Below are 21,407 nucleotides of genomic sequence, written 5' to 3'. Positions count from 1 at the left end.
CCCAGGGATAATGCAGCACCATGGTGCTCTGGGTATAGTATCTGCTGAAACATTTCCCAGGGATGATGCAGCAGCACAGTGCTCTGAAAATAGCTTTACACATTGAGCCTTTATGCCTACTATCCTGTATTCAAGTATCCCTTCCCTTCAAATCCTATGCATCTTAAGAGCATGCATTTCAAAATGTGCAATGTGCAGTCCTCTATTTACAACTAATTTGGAAATATTTCTAAAATTAAAGAATTTTCACTCCAGTTATAAGTTGCATTAAAATCGTTACTAGGTTCAATCAAGATAACAATGCAAAGAACTGACAAAACACACATACTGGGTGTGAAATGTGCACTGGTGTGTGTATTTATGCATGCATGTATTTATTTAATTACTTGTTTGTTTGTTTATTTATGTTTTCTGGGGTAGGGCACGGATCAACAATGACCAATTTTAGGCCCTGCCAACAGTTACACATAAAATAAAATAAGAAGAGTTACAGAAATAAAGTGCTGCTACACATACTACAGGGCAGCCTCTGACCTCTTGGTGTCCTCCTACAATCCGTAGCAATGCTGTGCAACAGACTGGAATCTTCCAGATGGTCAGTCAAGACTGAAGCTTTTTCTCTTTGTTACAGCTGCAGGGAGACCATACAACAGGGATGAGCCAGTCTCCAAATCCAGAGAAAATTAGAAGGATTTGGGAATCAGCAGCAGTAGAACAGAAACAGATTAGAGCAAATAATGAGGCAAAGAGAAAGCTTAGTAGAGAGATGTGTCTGAGGCAATGTGAGGTATGATGGTATGAATATAGGTTGGTTTAATTTGTCATTTAACGTTTATCAGCTTTAAAATGTGCAGACATGCAAACCAGAAATCATAAGCATGGTTTACTGCATCTAGTCAAATGATTTTTGAGAGTTTTATGAATAGTTGTATGCTGAGTTTGCATGTTGAAAAAAACTGCAAACGTCATTAACTTGCACATCTGTAAAAAGAACAATTATAATGCCCTAAACTATAATCCAAGTATAAGTGATGACTATGTTTCCTTTTGGAAAGTTGTTAGTTGTTGATGTCTGAGACAGAATGCTATTTCACTCAGTCTGCTTCCTGTTTAGAAAGAAAGCCAATAATTGTTTTTTGTTGAAAAATGAAAATTCAGCAAACTCTGTCCACTGCATATACTAGCAGTGCACTGTTTCTCCAAACGTTTGCATAAACGAGTATTCATAAGTGTAATTACGTATTTAGATATAACACAACTAGTTCATTACTTATACATCATTTTGTGCATTTTATTCGACTTCATGTCACCTCCCTCCTGCTTCATGCTATTTGCTCTTCAATTATCTCCTTGACCCATTTCAGGGAAACAAATGAGTGAGAAGCTCTCCTAACATCCGGTGGGCACAGGGCTGAGAAAATAATCCCAGACATGGTCTCAACCCATCACAGGACAACATACAGGAACGCACATGTGAACACACACACAGACACACACACAGACACACACACATGCGCACACACACACACACACACACACACACACACACACACACACACACACACACACACACACACACACACACACACACACACACACACACAAGAATATACAGGATCTGCATAGAAAACACCACCATCAGGCCATCCAAGAGATGACCTGGAGAACTAAGCACTGTGAGGCAGCAATGCTAACTAATGTGCTTTAAGAAAATACTGTACTGTTAACTTACATGGTTTATATGGTTAAAAAGATTACTTACGCTGCCTATTTACAGTCTTTTCTTCATGAGAATTAACTATCTGATCGCATCATATTTGAGTTTCCAAGAAATGCTGTGTGATTACAGAAGTATTCAGATTTTTTTTCATATTTCACTGTTTAGTTTATATTTTTAGTATTAGTATCAGTATTAGTAATGGTATTAGTATTAGTATCAGTATCAGTATTAGAAATGTTAGTATCAGTATTCATATTAGTATTGGTATCATCATAGTCAGTATCTGTATCAGTATTTGTGTTATTATTAGTATCAGTATTAGTATTAGTGTCAATATCAGTAGTATTTATTTTTATTTTACATTTTATTTTACATTTGTTGACCGGGCTAATATAACTGAATATATGTCCATTTACAGTAGAGGCCCGGGGAGATAAGCTCCGAGAGAACAAATATCAAAAACAAACAAACAACTCATATACACACACAATTCATACACACTATTAACAGGTAAACTTAATTTTAAAGGAATAGTTCAGAGATTATCATATAAGCTAGTCAATCAATTCATAGTACAGAGTAATGCAGTTGAAAACACAGACAGCAGGTTGTTACATAATACAAGAAAGGAAGGCATGATAAACAATAGTTACTATAGTAAAAGGTAGTCTCAATGATCTTAAGCTTCAAGAAGATGCAAATAAGGGTGTATAGTAGGACTAGGGAATGTCGTATTCAAGGAGAGTAGGACTTGATTAGAGAGAAGAAGGGGCAGAATAAGGGTGTATAGTAGGACTAGGGAATGTTGTATTCAAGGAGAGTAGGACTTGATTAGAGAGAAGAAGGGGCAGAATAAGGGTGTATAGTAGGACTAGGGAATGTTGTATTCAAGGAGAGTAGGACTTGATTAGAGAGAAGAAGGGGCAGAATAAGGGTGTATAGTAGGACTAGGGAATGTTGTATTCAAGGAGAGTAGGACTTGATTAGAGAGAAGAAGAGGGTAGGCAGAGGCAAGACACAAGAGATAGTTGCTTAGTCAGGCTTTGTACAGGGGCACAACCAGTGTGATTTGAGGAAGAGTTTAAATTTACTTTAGAAAAGTGATATAGAGGGCAGTGAGGTAAGTTCATTGGGAAGTAGGTTCCAGGATTTTCCAACAGTAGTAGAGAAGAGAGAGTCACCAGCTCTGTTGTTGGATTTTGTAATGTCTACAAGCAGTTTGTGTGATGATCGTAGGCTCTTTAGATTGGTATAGGGGGTGATGAGGGTAGAAAGTATGGGAGTATTTGTTGGTTGGTAAAGGGTCTTATGGGCATTGGTCAGTTAGTGGAAATTGAGCTGATTTTGCAGTTCAAGCCAACCAAGCTGCTTTAGATTATAACAGTGGTGGGTTCTGAAAGGGTTACCTGTTGCAAATCTGGCTATGTTATTGTAGGAATGTTCCATTTTATTGAGGTTGTTTTTAGATATATTTGTATATATGGGTGAGGCATAGAGGAGAGTAGAGATTAGATGAGTGTGAGCAATAGTTATTCTAGCTGAAGGAGGAAGGAAGGGTTTGACCCTATAGAGAGAGCCAAGTTTTTTAACAGTTATTAGAGTATTATTGATATGGTTGTCAAAGTTGAGTTTGTCATCTATGGTGATGCCTAGTAGTTTTGTTGTAGGTTCTGGGGATATGAGAGTGCCATTGTTGGATGTTACAGTGAACTCTATAGGGGAAGTCCTATGTGTAGGAGTAAAAAGGAGGAGCTTAGTTTTTTTGGGGTTCAGGAGGAGACAGCGCTGTGAAAACCATTTTTCTACTGTGTTAAATACTGTTTGGGTAAGGGAGTGAAGTTTAGATGTGGTTGAGGATGAGCATACAAGAGTGGAATTGTCTGTGTATTGGATGCATGCCACTTGGGGAATTGTTAGGTGAAGGTCATTGATAAATAAAGTGAACAGTAAGGGTCCTAAGATGGACCCCTGAGGGACACCAAGGTTAACTGGCAGGTGGGTAGATAGAGAATTATGCCAAAGAACAGCCTGTTGTCTGTTTTCTAAGTAGGATTTGAACCATTTTATATCAAATTTATCCAGTGACAGGGATGTAAGGATGTGTAAAAGTATCTGGTGATTTACCATATCGAAAGCTTTTGACAGATCGATGAACAAAGCAGAGGACAGAATATTTTGGTTTTGGTTTTTGTTGATATGGTCTGTAAAGGAGAGGAGGGCAGTAGTAGTGCTGTGGGAAGGTCTGAAACCATGTTGACAGCTGGATAGCAACTTATTATGGATAAGTTGGTCTAGCATTTGCTTGTGGATACATTTCTCCATGATCTTTGCCAAAGGAGAAAGTAGGGCTATGGGACAGAAGTTGGAGAATTCAGTAGAGCTTCCGCCTTTAGGTAGGGGGATAATATGGGAGTCTTTCCAGATACCTGGGATGTCTCCTTCAGTGATGGTTCTGTTAATCAGGATGGAAGTGGGATAGGCAATGGATTTAGCTGCCTTTTGTAGATATTCAGCAGGTAGCTGGTCTGCTGAGGGAGAGGATGGTTTCAGGATATAAATGGGATAGACGATTGATTTAGCTGCCTTTTGTAGATATTCAGCAGGTAGCTGGTCTGCTGAAGGAGAGGATGGTTTCAGGATATAAATGAGATAGGCAATGGATTTAGCTGCCTTTTGTAGATATTCAGCAGGTAGCTGGTCTGCTGAAGGAGAGGATGGTTTCAGTTTTTGGATAAGGGTGAGAATATAAGTTGTTGGGACTGTTGGAAGTGAAATGGAGGGGATTGGGTGGAGTTTAAGTTTTATATAGGAAAGTCTTGAGGTGATAACTGGCTGGCAAGTGTTTGAATGGCTTCAGTGAAAAAGGTATTAAAGTCATTAGCAGTATGCTTGGGATTTTCCTGTTCTGTGCCTTGTGGGTTTGGGGTGATGGATTGTCCTGTGTGTAATAGTTCGTTAATACATGCCCAGAATTTTTGTGGTCTATTATGATAGGTTTGCTGGAATTTTAGGTAGCAATTTCTTTTGTCAGAGAGTATAGATTTTTTACTGTTGTTTCTCATCTGTCTGAAATATTGTTGGTCAAGTGGGTTTTTTGTCATTCGCCATTTATTCCAATATTTGTTTCTACAATGGATTTCTGCTTGGTTTCTTTTGAAAGCCATGGGGCGGATTTAGTTCTGATTCTGATAGAGCAGGTAGGGGCATGGTGGTCAAGAATAGATAGGAAGTTGGAGTTAAAGTATTTAACAGCATTTTCCAATGGGGAGGTATTTTAAAGGAGACCAGTTACATGCTTTTAGTTCATTTTGGAAGAGCTCTGGGTTAAAGTTCTTTTTCGTTCTTATTGTCCTGCAAATGGTTGGAATGGGAAGATTGGTCTTATGCCTGATGATATAGGTGAGTGAGCGATCGCTCACATCATCAGGGAGAGTTCCAGCTTCATAGGTCTGGGGAGAATTATTTATGAGGATCCAATCTGAGGTACTTTCTTTCTTATTGGGTTTGTTTATTCTGGTAGGGGAGGTAATGGTTTGAGAGAAACCGAATAGATTGATGTGGGTGGTTGGGTGATCACCGCTGCAACATTTTCAGTCAATGTTAAAATCACCTAGGATTATGGTTTCTTGGGGTAAGATTTGAGATAACCAGCAAAGAATATCCTCTATGGTGGCACTGCTATTGGCAGGTGGTAGATGCAGACAATATAAATAGATTTGCAAGTGTTGATATGGAGTTTGGAAATAAGAATTTCAGCGTTAGAGGTTAGAGGTGATTTTGTTTCATAGGTAGTAATTTGAAGGCTAGATATAAATAAGATGGCAATCCCACCTCCCTTTTTAGCTACATGGTCAAGTCGCAAGATGTTATAGCCTGGAGGGATGACTTCCTTGTCTTTAGTAACCGTTTTTAACCAGGTTTCTGTTAAACATAGAAAGTCAAAGGAGTAGACTTCTAGGAGAGAGTGGAGCTGTGTAATTTTGTTATTAATGCTACATACATTGAGGTGATCAATTAAGAGTGAGTTAGGTGGTTTGGGGAGGGGATGAACAGTAGTGGGATTGGGGTTGAGGGGTTGAGTGGAAGTAGTAGTTGTTGGGCCTGGGTTTGGCTGGACATCTCCATCTTTTACAGAGAGGAGTTGTTTCAGAAATCTAGGGTGTGGGGATTTACAGTATAGGTTTGGGGATCTCCTAGGGTTGAGAGTGTAGTATCTAATGTGGGCTATTATATGATATTTAGGTAGTAGGTAGCATGGTGTAAATGTTATATTAAAATGGCTGGAGAGCATAGGCAGTGAAGGAGAGGTGATTGGCTTATTGGGGTAGTGAAAACTCGGATGTAATGGGTGCTCATATGAGGTAAGCAGGTAGGCTAAAGTTAAGGGAGGTAGTAGTATGGGTGTGAATAACAGCAGCAAGTGGATTGTAGTGTGTAGTTTTTACATTTAGATGGGTTAGGTGTAAGGTATTGTTATAAGAAAGGAAGTAATGAAGGTGCAGATAGGGAGAGGAGAGGGGTATGGTGGGAGAGGTAGGGAGTGGCAGGTGAGAGAGAAATAAGGAGGATGAAGGGAAATGTTTGGTGCTTGTGGTGATTGGTGGGAAATGGTGAGGGGTGTGGCTAAGTAGTATAAGAGTAGGACCTCTGGGGGTGGGAACTGAGGGTACAGTAGGGGAGCGGAGTGAGCCTGCAGGGCAAACCGAGCGGGTTGAGACAGTTAATGGAGCAGCTAGAGGAGAAACAATCAGCGGTACTGATAACTGATGGTAAGAAAGGTAAGTCAAAAGTGGTAAAGAGCTGAGGTAAGGAGTCAGTAAGAACACAGGAGGATGTATATAGTTAAAGTAATGAGATAAAGTGTGAAGTTGCAGAGCAGGTCTAGGATGGAAGAAATGTAGAGTAAATAAAGGAAGAATAAAAGATGGGTAAGCACCTACAAAGAGGAGAAAATGCTGAGAGAAGAAAGGAGCCACTTTTGAGATTTTAAGTATTTTCTTCTGATTTATCTCTTAGAAAAACTGCATTGCCGCATACTTTTTGGCATTTTCATGCTTGCAAAAGTTGATATCTGTGTTAGAAACAGTATTTAGAACATAACTAGAGCCTGTTTATTTCATTTTTTGTGTTGCACTTAATTTAAAATCGCTTTTTATTAAAATTGCATTTTACCTGCCTCTGACCTAGCACACGTGTTGGGGTCATTTATTGCACTGTTCTGGCTAGTTTGCTACTTGTGTGTCTCTGCTATCCTTAAACAAAAACAAAAAAAAACAAAAAAATCTTGCTATTTTCCCACTTTCTATAATTTAAAAAAAGTTCAGTTAGAGAGTTGCTGTTCTGAACTGTTTGTAAGTTTCTTGGAGGCCAGTGCTTACTTGGGCTAAAGGGAAATCTCTGTGTTCACCAGTGGCAGTGGTTAACACTGAGCAGCCTGCCTGTCCGTGTAGGAGTGGTTACTGCCTAGAAACTGTAGTTTTATTCACCATTTTGGGTCAATTCCAAACTCCTTGATCTCTCTCTCTCTCTCTTAAAACCCTGCAACTCTCTTTTTGCACGGTCTTGCACACAGAGTAGTGTCGGGCAGTGCCGGTTAGCTGGGTTATACTATTCCTGGCTCCACAAAGTCTGCACTGCAAATTTTCCCTTAGAACTAGGCAAGCCTCAACTCAAGTGCTTCAGATCAACTGCTCTTAATTGCAGAACTTGCATAACCCAAATCAGCACTTGTCTAAATCTCCTAGACAGCACTATTATTTTCCAAATCTCCTAGACAGCACTATTATAATGCAGCATAAGACCCTCGATTGTCCGCAAGACAAGTGAAATTCACTTTTCCAAGCATGTCCAGAGGTCAGCTTCAGGTGTACTCTCCAGTTCATCTGGTGGAATTGGGCATCCTGAGGCAATGTCACAACTGCCTCATGTATACAGACAACCCTCTCCTCTTACCTCTAGACACAAACGCTTGTGAGAGATGCAAATACACAGCCAGATTGGAGGCTAAGCACTCTCAACCCATGACTGTAACAGACAGTCAAGAGGAGAAGAGACACACTAGCATCACACCACCAGTCACACATGGATCTACAAAACAAGCACCGGCAAAACATACACATAAATACACAAAAACATATTTGGAGGCACTAGGTACCAATCTGAAAAAGAAACAGGGCTCTCCAAAGCAGACAAGCAAGCAAGCAACCTGCACCTCCAAACAAAAGCCAGAAAACACATAATTCACCTCAGCAGTGTGCCTCACGACAGCCCCTAAGGCAAAACATTATACCCAACGCGCTAGTAATAGGAGACTCTATAGTAAGGCACACACATTCATTATTATGCCCTGGGCATTGCACTTACCAGGCTGAACAAGGAGAAGGTTACTGTCAGCTGCCTGTCGGGTGCAAGGATCCAACACATAACACAGGCACTTAGGTCACTCCAGAAATGTACAAGTATGACGCTGTCATTGTACATGTTGGTGTGAATGATCTAAGACGTACCTCCCTGGACTACATGAAAAGAGACATCGAGGAGCTCTCTGATCATGTAGCCCAAGCTGGTATGACCCTGACCTTGAGTAGCATACTACCTTCACCTAGAATGATACCACAATACAAAGACAAAATGATCAATTTCAGCAACTGGCTAAGCTTCTGGTGTCATTCTAAAGGGATCCAGTGTCTGTCTGCCTGGGATGACATGCTAGACAAGCCTCGCTGTTTCGCCAGAGATGGTTTGCACATGTCACCCCTAGGCTTTCAAATACTGGCCAAGGCTCTTGCCGTCCCCATAGTGCCATTTTTAGGCAAGGCTCAAAGGACAAACCAACCACTGTAACCAGCAAAGGTAACCAAAAACTAAGGGTAATGCTACTCAACACCAGAAGTCTCAACCTCAAAATGCACCCACTCAAGGCACTCCTCAGTATGGAGAAAATTGATATTTGTGCAGTGACGGAAACCTGGTTCAAGGTTCTGGAGAGCACCCCAGCACTACCAGGTTACAATTCATATCATACCTTCCGGCCTAAGTTACCGGATCACAGTACAAAGGGCGGAGGTGTATCCATATTCATCACAGATACCCACATCTCCAGGTTAGTGGCACAGCATGATGCCCCAGAGATCATCCATGCACAACTATCAGCAGTCAAAACCACATTTCAAGTTGTAGCCTGTTATAGATCACCCACCATGTCCCAAGATGCTCACTCAGCATTCCTTGAGGCATTGGAAAATATAAAGGTCCTACGCAACACCATATTTTTGTGTGATTTCAACTACCCTGGTATAGACTGGGTGAACTACCAAAGTTCTAACTCCTATGCCCAGTGGTTCATAGAATTTATAAATTCAAATGCCCTTGAACAACTGGTATGTTCTCCCACTAGAGGGGACAACATATTGGATTTAGTCATCAGAAATATGGGCACCCATTGTACCACACCCATTATCACTCCCTCTCTGGTCAGATCAGACCACAAACTGATAACCTTGGACATCCTCACCCCTCCACCTCCCCCAGCCATCATAAAAAACCTTTCCAAAGCAAACTTCAAACTACTTGCATCAGAAGTGGAAAGCTTCACTATTCCCTTGCAGAAGGATAATGATATCCAGGATGCAGAATCCTACACCAAGGCACTTTATATACATCTTCAGGATTGCATGGACCATGCTATCCCAAATAAAACCAAGACTCCTTCCTCAAGCAAGAAGAAACCAGTCTGGTGGACCCTGGCCATAAGCAAACTATACAATAAAAGGAGGAGACATACAAAAAAGGCCAAATCTCAAGTAGAAAAATCATCCCTGATCAGCATCAGTAAGAAATTGAGGGCCCTCATCAAGTCAACTAAAGCCAATTTTGAAAAGAAAGTTGCCAAGGTTGCCAAGGATAGCCATAAGGCCTTCTATGGTTACGTCAAAAACCTAAATGGCAATGCTCAGGTCTGTTCTGAACTAGTACAAAATGGAACAAAATACACTGACCCCACTGACGTTGCCAACATCTTGGCTGACAGGTTCAGTGCAAACCCCCCCCCCCCACCACCACCTACAGGGCCTATTACTATTCCAGGGGATTGTGTAACTCCAATTATTACTGATACATTGGTTAATAAGGCTCTATCTAAAGATAAAATCACTGCCTCCATGGGACCAAATGGTGTCCCGGGCTGTGTCATACACGAGCTCCAAAATGAATGAACCCCGCATCTGAATACCCTGTTCAGTCTCAGCCTCTAGACAGGATATGTGCCCATAGAATGGCACACAGCAATGGTGGTTCCGCTGCACAAGGGTGGGCCCACAACTGACCCTGCGAACTACCGACCAATAAGCCTGACCAGTCTGATCTGTAAGGCAATGGAGCGAATCATTATGGAACTCATAAACGGAGAGATTGGGAACCTCCAAAAACTTGATCCCACACAGTTCGGCTTCGTCAAGGGCAGCTCATGCCTCCTGAACCTGGTGGACTTCTTTGAGACAGTTACTCAGGCTATAGATATGGGAAAGGAGGTACACACGGCTTACCTTGACCTTGCTAAAGCATTTGACACCATTCCCCATTCGGGTATTATTGATAAACTCACCAACCTGGGCATAAACCCTTACATCACAAGACGGATCGCAAACTGGCTCTCAGACAGATCCCACAAAGTAAGAGTAGCAGGATCTATGTCTGAATCCAGACCAGTAACGAGCGGTGTGCCTCAGGGCTCTGTCCTGGGGCCCCTCCTGTTTGGCGTATACTTCTCAGAAGTATAAGCAAGCACTGAAGGGCTGTGGCTGACCAAGTTTGTGGACGACTGCAAAGTGGGTGCTATAATAGAGTCTCCGGCCGACATGGATATCCTCCAGAAGGGCCTTAATGAGACTGATGCATGGTGTCAAAGCCATGGTCTCAAGCTAAATGCTAAAAAATGCATAGTAATCCCCTTTGGAAAAAACAGAGTACCCACGAACTATCACATAGGAGGTAACCCCCTGAAATCTGAAGAAGTAATAAGGGATCTAGGGACCCAAGTAGATAGTCAGCTTTCCTTTGATAACCATGTTGCCAAGGTAGTTAGAAAATCCTTCTATGTGACCCATCTGATCACGAAAGGGTTCACATCAAGATCTAAGGATGTAGTGGTGCCCCTCTACTCTTCCCTCATCAGACCCATTATTGAATACAATGCACCAATTGGAATGTACCTGGCTAGGCATCTCCAGCAGCTGGAGAGACCACAGAGGTACCTCACTAAGAGGATCACTGGCCTCAAACAGTTGCCCTAAGCAGCACGATTGAAAAAACTAAGGCTTTTCTCTGTTGCATACCGCCTTCTCAGAGGCGATCTCTGTCTAACATACAGAGCCATGTCCAACCCAGAACTGTTGAACATGCTTCATCTTAGCAAAACCAAATCTGCTCAAGCTACACACTCTAAGGATCTAAACCTCAGTGCAACAATGAATAGAACATGCTGGAGGGATAGATTCCCTTCACAAAGACTTCCCTTGCTATGGAACAAAGTCCCGATCTACATAAGACAGAGCCCCTCACTATCACTCTTCAAGAGGAACCTTGACGAGTGGATGGATAACAGAAAGTTCACACCAGGGATCATACCAACAGCTCTACTAGATAGGAGACAAGGGTACTAGTTGCTAGATCAAGGGCCTAGGGAACTAACCAAAGGGGTGGTGAATACCACACAACTTGGCTGGGCTTATATGCCTTCGGGCAGATAACCCAGTACCTACCTATGAACCTATGAACCTAATATAGGAAGGGATATGGGTGCCCCTACTGGACATAACTAGTATTGCAGGCAGTTCTGTATGGGAGCTAGCTGGTATCAGACTGGAAAAGAGTATAAAGCTAGTAAGCTGGGTTACTATGAGGTGGTGGAGGTATTTTGATAACTGTGTAAATAGAATGGGGGGTACTGGTTGCTGCCTGTCAAGGTTCTGAGCATACTTAAGAACCCCTGAGGCAATAGTGGATGGTAGTAGGCTTTACAGGCAGGACATAGATAACATACTTTGTTTCTACCTTGAGAGTGGGTGCAGAGAATATAAGCTGAGAGATGAGACCACAGGTGTTTGGAAGGGGTCCTTTGTCACCAGGTAGGTAGTTTCACAGAGTTTTAACTTCTGGACCAGCACTATGGAGACCAGGGTACTTACGGGAGAGAGAGACAATAGTGGTGGTAAGTAGTAAGAAGGAAGCACATAGAAGGTAGTTATGGCAGTATGGTAACAGGCATTTCATTAGACAAGCTACAAAAATAAACAGTAAGCAGATTAGCAGTCGCTTAATTATTGTAAAAGCTACCAGTATCCCATGTATGCAAGCAGGCATGTTAGAAGCTAGGCTAGCATTGTTCAAAGTCTACAGCACCTTCTGTAGTGGAATAAGAAGCTCAGCAATGAACGATTCTGTAGAAATAACCATTAATTAGCATGAATAGCTACACAGACATTTAACCTTCAATAATTCATTTAGTTTAGGCTAGCATTCCTTCAGATAACATTCAAACATTAGGCTTATTTAACAGTTGTAAAGGCAAAAGTGAGTATTTTAAGTAATAAGCAGCAGAGCTCACATTGGATGTTACTAGTAGCCACAACATTCTACATTTATCTGGCCCATGAGACTTTTATCTAATTGCTATTGTTTAGAGATACATAACTCTGTTGCAGATAGCGTGAGGGCTTTTCAGACTAGGCTTATAATAAGGCTACAAGGTTCTACAGGGGAGGGAGTGAGTAGATTAGTTCCCTGCAGGTAATGGAGGTATATATAGCCATTATAAATGCATTCCCCAGGATATATAGAACTAATTAATACGTTTAATCTCATCAAATCATCTCAGTCCTCTGTATCTAATTTAAAACAGCAAGAGAAGCAATTAGAACCCAGTTCACATAGAGTACACGCCACATGGGTGGCGTATTTCCAGATAGCTGATAACAGGCTAAGATGAATGAACAAGCAAGCTTCAGCTCAAATATAGTAGCTCCACGTGGGTGGGATATTAATTAAATGGACATTAGAGGGGTTGGAAGAAGGACTAGCATGCAACAGTCTACAAACGCATTACAGGCTAGACCCCAGTACCCAGTACCATTGTAAACAGTATCAGGAACAGCTAGACATCTTCTGCCCACACACAGAAGCTTCCTAGTGGTAGGTAGAGTGGTAAATGGCCATAACTAGCTTTTAGTTAAGAAATAAAAACAGCCTAATTCCCAGTATTTATTGAAGCCGCTGCAGAAGCGGCAGTTTGGTACGCAAGTGAGCCAGAGCACGCACCTGGTAGCTTCCACTTGTGCCGTGTGTTGATGAATGGCCATTACAGTCTAATTACAGTGCTGAAAATGGTTTCTGATTATAAGATAACCATTACAGGCTAAGAACCAGTACCGTAGGTACACAGACAGCAGCCGGTTAAGCTCTGATTACAAAAAACGCCTCCCACCCTCAAATTAGCCATTTAAGGCTGTAATCAGTGCCCTATTTAAATCACCAGCAGCTGTTTGGTCTGCCGAGTAAGTTAGCCTCTATTCTGAAGTAGAATATATACAGGCTATAAGTTGGTAGAGTCAAGGTGCTCTCGGTAGACAAACAGTGGCCGTTTAAGCCACCAAAAATAAAAAGTTACCCAATGTGCAAACTAAACCATCTGCAGGAAGGTAAATAGGTCCTAAGCAACACAACAGCATTCGTTGAAACAGCAGATAAAATTTATGGCAAATGGGCTGTCTACAGCTACAACAGAACTTGCAATAAAACAATTCAGAATAGCATTTAGAGTAGTCCAAGCTACAGTTCTTAAGCAGTTACAACAGAACAAGAAATAAAACAATTCAACTTAACATTTAAAGTTGTCCAAGCAACAGCTGTTAAGCAGCCATTACAAGTGCCAGAACCTCAGCAGTGGAGTTATATGCTCCACGTGGGTGGCCAGACACAGAATTGCTGTAACTCAATGGTTTGGAACAAGCAAGCAGCAAGATATGTAGGAGTCACCAGGGTGGGATACTTAACATAAATAGCATAAAAAGCACCTAGGCACAGTTTAACAAGTTCACATTCGGCAAGTTAAAGGAGTCAACCGAACACTATTTACCTGAGGGAAAAGACAGTGGGGCAAGACCAGACAGCAGCCAGGGGCAATGCTAGATGAATAAAGAATAAAAATGATAAAGTAGTATTAGAATTAATATCAGTATTATTATATACTATTAAACTATACTGTGATATTAGTATTATTATCACAAATAAACACTCCACCAAATTCTGTAGGGTTAAGCATCTTAACCAGTTCTGGTCCTGCAAATTTTCATCAAAAGATAAGACTTTGTGTTCACCGTACAACACTCTCCAAATATTCTGCTTACATAGAATACCCTCAACCTCTCACTGAAATGACAAAACAACTTTTACACATGAACTGAAAAAAAAAAGAAACCAAAAATAAAACTATGATTTAAAAACTAACAACAGCACCCAAAATAAGGCATTGAAAGAAATGAACAGACCAAAAACCACAGTATAATTTAGCACTTTCTTTTTTTTTAATAATAAGAAGGTCCTCAAAGCAAACTAAATCATTAACCAACCCTACTTAAATACAATATGTGCAATGACATCACACAACCACTGCAAACCAAAAGAACAGAGCAATTATCCAATCAAACCATTTGATCTATGATTAAAGGACCATAACCATTTCCTAATAAAAATCATATGCATATCAGCACAAATTAATTTATAAAAAAACTCTTGTGACTACATTAATAAATATAATGTTTCTAGTTAAAAAGAATTATTAATTACAAGTGTTAAATATTTTTATACTTTAAAAAACTTTTTATAGATATTTTTTCATTTATACCTGGAGCATTGTCTGCTCTTAAAACACTTTCCATTTTCATTTTAAAAACTCTAAATAAGCATTAAATGACCATACAAACCTCCTCTTATCTACGTGTTCAATAACTAAAAATTGAAATTTTCTAAAATCTTTACAAAATGGGACATGCCTAGCTAATGCATTCTTACCATCTTTTTTCTTTACAGCTAAAATATGCTCTTTTACTCTAGTTTCTGAGTAGTTTTACCTACTATATAAAAATTATCACAATTTAACCACTGACTTTGTCAATTAAATCTATCATTTGCAGTTAGCACATAATCTATGTGTTTAAAGTAGAAACTACTCACTGTCATTATAAATCTACAATATGAGTATTTTTGGCATGAAAAAGTACCTGGGTTCCTAACATTCCCTTCATTATTGATGCCAGGGTAGTCCTATGGGCTTGGCTTGTAAAGGCTCTAGGGCCATTAGCCTTGTACACATCTATGAACCTATGAATGTTCCAAAATCTGTTTTAAATTTCGTGTTCTCTTGCATATAAACTTATGCTTTTCACCTAAGACTTCTGTCAGCTCCTGATTTCTCAATTTAATCTTCCAATTATTACTAATGATTTCTCGTATTTGTGATCCATCCAAACTCATAGGCAATTTTTTACTTCCTTAACCATTTTAGGAGAGAAACCTCCCTTTATTTTAGGTGGAAATTTAGTTTGTCTTTGCTCTATTACATTATTAGAAATTTTCTCAAGTCTTTCTTTTGGATATCCTCACTGTTGAAACAACCAAATGAGTCCCTTTACTTCTCTAAGAAAAGTCTCTTCTTCACTGGTCAGTCTCTTGATTCTAATAACCTGCCCCCTAAACACATTAAAATTTCATAAATTATGGGTGAAAACTGTCAAAATGTAAATCATTATTTCTAAAAGTTTCTTTTCTATAAATGTTACTAATAAATTTCTCTCCTAAAACGTCCATATTTACTTCAACATCTTTTAAAATATACATTGACACCTTTGTTACTCTCTGTGAATTTTAACCACGGAATACTATTATTAATTTGTAAAAGAAATTCTTGAAACAAATCATTATTTTCTGCCCATAAAAAAACAAATCATCAATGTACCTCTTATAAAATCTAACATATTTAAAATGTGGTAACTTGCAAAGACATTCCTGCTCCCACAAATGCATAACCAAATTACCATATACTGGAGCAACATGGGCCCCCATTGCTACACCACCAATCTGCTGGAAAATGCTATCATCAAACATAAAAAAGTATTAGTACTAAGTCCAGTAATTGACAAATAATAATAATGTCTTGCTTTAATTGCCTGCCAAATTTATTTAGGTAAAGCCTTACAAACTCCAGTTCTTCTTCTTGCTCTATTGAAGTGTAAGGAGGGCATACATCAATAGTACATAAAAAGGTTTCTTCACCTGAAAATTTGTAATTTTTTGAGTTCATCATTTTATAATAACTGCTACCCATGCAATCCACAAAGTTGGACATGGACTTTCTCTTTAGTAACTTCCACCTCTGTAAAATCTTAGAATGTATAAATGTAACTACTGTTTGTGTATAAATATAAATAGAAATGTAACTGGAACTTATTATAATGCAATGTAAACAAATGGAGCTTTTCTCCCCATGCTTCCACTAAAAGTGGGTATTACCCAGTCGGACTTTCCTGGTAAACAAAGACAAATAAATAAATGGTGTCAGCATTATTATTAGTAGTATCAGTATTAGTATTAGTGTTGGTATCAGCATTATCAGTATTAGTACACCCGCAGTGGTGGTGCTGCAGTAGCGTTGTCGCCTCAGAGTCAGACACTTTCCGGTTCGATTCTCAGCTATAGCATCTTCTGCGTGGAAACATGTGTGAATGGGCGTACCTTCGTTGAAGGTTGTGCATCAGGGCTGGTAACTCGGCATGTAAAAATCAACTACCAATCATTAGTGGACTGGAGTTCCGCTGTGGTGACCCCTAACCGGGAAAAGCCGAAAGACACAACAACAACCAGCATCCGTATTAGTATCAGTATTAGTATTATTAGTATAAATATTAGAGTTAATATTAGTATCAGTGTTAGTATTAGTATAAAATGTTTACACTGTTATGTTCTGTCCATGTGCCTTTCTTCATTTTTGCAGAGTATTTATCCCAGGGTGATCTCTGCTAATGCATTTTAACCATTACTGGAGAATGTTTTAACTGTTTACAATCTCAATATCAAATTTCATATAATTGTTTCCTTCCCTTTTGTCTTCAAAGATCTATTTATACATGTATCTAGCCATATAAATGGCACAGCATGATTTTTGGGTGATTCCTGGGGGCTAAGGAAATTCAGCCAATGAATGACTGTTATATTATCACATTTTACAGATTATTTGATATTCATTCCTTTCTTCCATCTCAACCATGATTAGTAAACCATAACAAACAATTCCAGCCACAATGCTATTAATCTGTGCAGCTTCTATTAATTTAATCTTCGTACCAACTAGATAAAACAAAAACAGTCAGAAATCATTTACATAAGACTGGATCCTGACTGACAATGCAATATTATTTCCAAAGACTCACTCCCTGACACCTTAAGTAACCACCTCTATATTTCCCCTTCAGAGAGCATATCACTACCCACAAGTTCCATCAATACCATCAAACACTTAACCTGTTTATTTCCAAATAGACACTCTAACCTCCAAACTAAAATCTGTAAACTGGAGCTGTTTACATCTACTTCTACTAGATGCAGCAGTATCCTTATTCAACACCATTTGTTTAAATATTTTAATGAATTGGCCCCTATCAGAATTAAAAGAGGAAAATGTAATCCAGCTCAAGACAAACTAAACAATTAATAATTCAAAGGGACAGGCTTGGTACTAGTGGAAAAAGAACAAAAGTGGAGCTAGCCTACTTAAATATAAATGGCTGACAAACTCAGCCAAAGCCCGTTGAACTCACATTTCATCAATACTGTAAGCTCTCCACCAAAACCCCAAAGCCCTAGCCTTCCTACAGAGTCTGAATCTGCTGACTGTACCAGTAATCTATGCTTCCAGCCCATATGTGCTTACACTATCATCCTCACACTAAAATCTAACACCTTGCACCAGACTACATACCAGTAGAGTACATCAAGCTTACAGCTGAAACCAAGGGCAATCCTGCTGCCATATTAATCAACAGCTCAGTCAGGAAAAGTTATGTTCCAGAGCTATGGGTAAAAAACTGTAAATGTTTCCTCTGAGGTGGTATTTCCACACATCTTTCTAAATACTTGAAAAATGCAACCAAACCCAAGTACTTAACTTTGTCTCTGATACTAATCTCATGTCTCCTACTGAGCATGGATTTCATCCACTTCAAAGTCTATATTTGCTCTTCATAACGTCGCTACCTACATCAACCAAAAGCAGAAATGAAGGCAACCTTGTACCTGCAGTATTTTCAGATGTATACAAGGCCATCAACTTGTGCAAAACAGGGTTTATTTAGAAGGTACACATCCACCAGCTCTCTTCTGGTTTGACAGCTACCTCACTGGCAGACAACAGGCTGTGAAATGGTGAAGACGTATTCTTCTTTTTAACTGTAGCAGTGGGCAGTCCTAAAGGGTCTATTCTGAACTCAGTCCTTTTCAACATATTTGAAAGCAATCTCCACACTGCAAGAAAACATGTTTTCCTCATCCAATATGCAGATAACTCAGCCTTAATCTGCTCTGCCAAGAATCTGGAAAAACTGCAACAGATACTCCAAGAATCCTTTCTATCTATTGAACATTGGCTGCATGACTCACAACTGATCTTAAACTCCTATAAATCTAAGCTAGCTCTATTCACCCTTAAGCAATTCTATCACCAGAATAATCTCTTTAACATAACCTGTTCCAATGATACCAAAACTGAACTAATAACTCACATAAAACTTATAAGGATAATTTTTCCTGGGCTTACACTGCAAAGGGGCATATTTGCCTAGTTGGACTTTCAATTAAATAAAGGGAATGAATGAATGAATGAATAAATAAATAAATCAATGATGAAGATTTGAAATTAATTTGAGTTTCATCTAAAACAAGCAGCAAAAAACTATTAAAAACTCAGTCCCTTCTATAGGATAGAGTTCTGTGTTACAGATGACACTAGGAAAACAATACACTGCTTAGCTTAAAACAAATTCAATGGACTGAATTGCAACACATGCAACACACCCTTACCTTCTTTCAATTGGTCACTACATACTGCCTGATTTGTAAGTCAGATAAATGCCTCAGCAATGTAATTTGATGAACAGAACCCTACAATCCTCAATCAAACATCTATTATAGTCACAAAATCTAATAACTCTGCTGATGACTTCTACTCCTTTGTGTATTCAGATTCTGGAACTCTATTCCACTCACCCTAAAACAAAACCATAAACTCTTAACCTTTTAAAGCATATTAAATAACATCTGATGGAAACATGGTCATGTTCATGCCATTCACCAGAGTAACACCTCAACTCTTTAAAACCCACAGAACCGCATCCCCCATATACAATAAATATCCAAACACACTTAATAATTCCTATTGAAATTCTTTAATCTGCTCTTTTCTGGCTTCCTGCTCTTTACTGCCAATCTCTCTCCAGCCACATCTCCCGTACCTTTTATCTCCCCAACTAAATCTTCTCTCCCTCATCAAACCTACTTCACTAAGCTCTTATCTTTCAGTTCAATATATTTGCATCTCTTTTTTTTGCCATTCTATTGTGCTTCTCTATCTACTCTTCTGTCTTACAACTCAAAATCCTGCCATCTACTTATCACCTTTATTCTGTACCTTATGAACTACCCCTAGCATCTCTCGTATCCCACTCATAGCAGCCAAATCACTCATCTATGAACATTATACATAACCGTACTCCTTCAAACCAATGTTAGTACTGTAATTGATCTACTTATTTGCTATTGATTGCTCACACATATCTCTCCTCTCTCTCTCTCTCTCTCTCTCTCTCACTGTCTCTCTCTCTTGTTGCTGAGTATTTAAGGCTTTTAGCCATAGCTGTAACATGTACAGTTGAAATAAGGCACTTTTGTACTGTAATAGCTCTACTCAACTCTTGTTAATGTTCAAGATATTTTAATTTTCTTCTCTTTTGTTTTGATAGTTGACTATCTGCTCATTTTTCTAACATGCTTTTTTTGTCTTCGAACTGTAAAGTGATAGGTTCCTGACCCGGAGACTCCCCATACTCTTGAATAGACTGCCCATACATGTCAAGCAGAGTACCTCTTTGGCCCTCTTCAAAAGGAACCTTGATGATTGGATGGGAGATAGGACATTCACCCCGCGGATCACATCAGTCACCCTGCTAGACAGGGGTCCACATAAGTAAATATTGTGGGAAGAAATATCCAGGGAATGTTATGGCTAGGCTTGTATAGGCCCTAGGGCCAATAGCCTAGTACCAGCCTATGAACCTATGACAATTTCTAGTAGTGCCTTTATTAGATTTGCACTCCTGTTTCTTACTATGACCTTTTATAAACTTAACATATATATTTTATGTGGAACTTTTCTCTCTGGGCCTCTGCTGAAAAGAGGTCTCGAGCTCAGTTGGACTATCCCAGTATACAAATGCTAATAAATAAATAAAATGCCTACCACTATTACCCTGCAATTTAGAAAGACTTACTGCACTTTGGAAGCCTTTACTGTGTGCCAGGCCCAGCTTTAGCATGGACAGTGATCATCCTGACAAAGCCACATGTAAATGCAGGAGTCTGGGAATGCTAATTAGCCATGTGCTCTCTCTCTGATATGGTGTCAGCTCTAAAATACCATGGAACAGACAATTACTATACTGCATTATTTTGATAACAAAGAGGTTCAAATGTATACCATCGTTTGACAGCATACATTGATTCCCTCCTGTGAATGGATTGTGGCTCATACTATGACTGTAATTAGGTACTGTGAAGCTGTCCATGGATGTGTGTGCATGAGCGTGCACGTGTGTGTGTGTGTGTCTGCACATGTGTGTGTGTGTGTGTGTGTGTGTGTGTGTGTGTGTGTGTGTGTGTGTGTGTGTGTGTGTGTGTGTGTGTGTGTGTGTGTGTGTGTGTGTGTGTGTGTGTGTGTGTGCAAGAACAAATGTTTGTAAGTGTGTGTGAGTATGCAAGGGGGTCTGTCAGTATGTATGTATGCATATGTATATGTTGGTAGGTACCTGTGCAACTGCAGTGCATTAGCTAGTAGTGAGGAAACTAACACAGTCAGATATGACATCATCGAGTTTAATTTAGTGATATGGGAATTATCCACTATAGAAGTTTTGCCCAGATAGCACTGATGATTATAATTTTTCTAAATTCTTGGGTTTGAACTGTTACTTATATTGCTGACGTATGCTTTTCACCAATTCTGCAGGCAAAATATATTCGTGATCAAGAAGGAAACAACTGACACTTCCCAAAATGTTTATATATTTGTGACATTTTAGTGTTGCACAATAAGTATGGTCATATGACTAATCAGGGATGTTCAAGTGTTTCTTGTTTAAACTCTGGCAGATTTAAATCATTTGTGGTCAGTCTTGAATGAAAACCAAGGAAAAAAACAGAATGATACCAAGGAATCAGATTTTGATAAGGAGAAACACTTTTTACAATGAAATTTAAAGGAGAGAGGCTATTTGAACCATGATATTGATGTGAGCCAAGAGGAACTATGAAATCTCAGATTGACTAAAGACTTACCATATGTTAACAAGCAGCTACAACAGGAAAACTC

This window comes from Protopterus annectens, chromosome 10.part0 (genome assembly GCF_019279795.1).
Source record: "Protopterus annectens isolate FY-2018-M chromosome 10.part0, PAN1.0, whole genome shotgun sequence".
In the NCBI taxonomy this organism is placed as follows: domain Eukaryota; kingdom Metazoa; phylum Chordata; order Ceratodontiformes; family Protopteridae; genus Protopterus; species Protopterus annectens.
This window is presented reverse-complemented; position numbering follows the sequence as displayed.